Source organism: Nannospalax galili, unplaced genomic scaffold (genome assembly GCF_000622305.1).
Source record: "Nannospalax galili isolate Female #2095 unplaced genomic scaffold, S.galili_v1.0 scaffold40, whole genome shotgun sequence".
In the NCBI taxonomy this organism is placed as follows: Eukaryota; Metazoa; Chordata; class Mammalia; order Rodentia; family Spalacidae; genus Nannospalax; species Nannospalax galili.
The window spans coordinates 3,524,539-3,526,640 of NW_008347810.1; the positions used below are offsets into that span (position 1 = coordinate 3,524,539).

Here is a 2,102-nt window from a genome sequence, read left to right on the forward strand (position 1 = left end):
ACTGGTGCAACGACAGTGGGAAACAGTACTGAGAGCTGTTAAAAAAAATCTAACTAAAAATAAAGCTGGTATATGATCCAGTTATACCACTCCTTGGCATATACCCAAAGGACTCATCCTACTGCAGAGATACTTGTACATCCATGTTTGTTGCTGCTCTTTTCACATAGCTAAGAAAAGGCAACAACCTAAGTGTGCCTCAACTGATGAATGGATAATGAAAATGTGGTACATTTACACAACGAGTTCTACTCAGCACTAAAGAAAAACAAAATGAAATTTTCAGGCAAATGGATGGGACTAGAAACTGTTATACTAAATGAAGTAACACGGACTCAGAAAAACAATCGACATATGTTCTCCCTCATGTGGATCCTAGAACCAAACCCTGATAAGTGAGTTTGTAGCCAGACATAACTACAGAAACCATGATAATGGAAAGGAAACAGGGAGGTAAAGGAAAAGAAAGAACCTGAAAGAGAAGAACAGTAGGAAACAGGCCTTAATAACAGAGATATGGATAAAAATTGGGTTAGTTTAAGGAAAAGGGGGAGGGAAGGGTATACAAGGAACCTATGGGATAAGGGGAAACAAGGAGCTCAAGAGAGGTAGGACCATAGGAGAAGGGTATTATTAAGGGAGAAAGGGGGGAAATGGGGCCACCTTAAGTGGGACAACTATGGTGGAGGGGTGAGACAATGCGAGAGATAAATAATGCGTAGCTAGTTTTGAAAACCAGAAGGAACCATATTACTCCTACAACCTACTGACAAATTATACATAGCAGATCAAGAAATATATGTCTACGTAAGGTTTATCTGAGAACAACTGGCCTTTGCCCAAGATTTATCTACATGACACAAAGTAATTAAAAGTGCCAGACTGGTTGTACTAACCTTCTTGGATGTTTAACAGGCGAGGCCTATACTAATTTGGTCAGAAGGACATAAAGGACAGTTTTTGATCCTTGCCTTCCTAGGTTGTCTAGTTCCAGGGGACTATGAGCATCTCTCAAAATGCCCTGTAATTGTGTCCTGCCCTCTTGATCAAGGAGGCCAAGGAGACCCCACCAGATGGACTTGAACCAGTGTCCAGTCTACAAAGAGGAGGGTCAACAGAGAGGAATCACTTCCTCCATGCTTCGAAGCCAACCATGGTCAAGCAGGACCTTTGACTTATCTTCACATAGGTGGAACTGGTAAAAGAAAGAAACCAGGGGCTCCTCCCAAGCCCATGTGACCCCTGAGGAACAGATCCTCCAATGACCTCAAGAGTAGAAATAAATTGGCTTATCTGGGCCAACTGCATGGCCTTAAACACCCAAAAGGAAAGCATAACCAAAGATCAAAGGGGCCAATATACTTTCTTAAGAGTCCATGTTCATAGCTAAAGGCTACATAACAAGCAGCAATGCCAGATAGGAGATACCTTCTTTTAAGTTGTTGGCCAGGGTGACCAAAGGGACTCCTAGATAGTAACCCAGCATAGAACTGGGAAAATTAACAGCAGACCCTAATCTTATCTAAAGGAGTATTGACAACTGATTGCTGCTAGAAGAGGAACAGCTGACCCTCCTAAAACAAACACCTCTAGATAGACTGACTAGATTCACCAGAAGGGCAAGTAGTGGGGAATGGCTGGGGTGCCAACAACACAGCAGACAGTAGCAGGGGTATCAGAGTATAAGGGCTCTAGTAAGTGGTGCCATCTGGGAAGTGGATGTGTAGTCGAATAAGTTGGTTTGGGATGTTCTGTGTGATACACACAAAAAAAATCAAGAAATTTTTAAAAATGTATTATATTTGAGTAGGAAGCATGAAATTTACATCATGCTAATTAGTAGAGGTGATAAACATTACCATTGAAATCTACCCGATGACTTCATAGACATACACAGACACCAAGGATCCAAGTTCAACAGATTATGACTAGTAATAATCAGATGCATACAGATTACAGATGCATGCGCCAACATCTCAGTGTTAGTAGCAAAAACAATGAGTCTTTCTTCAAGGAACAGTATATTTTAAAATGAAATGGAGATCTATTTTAAAGGTTAAAAAACTGTGAACCTAGAAACTTGCACACATTTGTGAAAGAAA

General features: G+C 40.9%; 1 pseudogene; it reads right to left on the reverse strand.

The window, feature by feature from the left end:
• LOC103743204 overlaps positions 1-2,102 on the reverse strand; it is a 9,774-nt pseudogene that overhangs the window by 3,127 nt on the left and 4,545 nt on the right.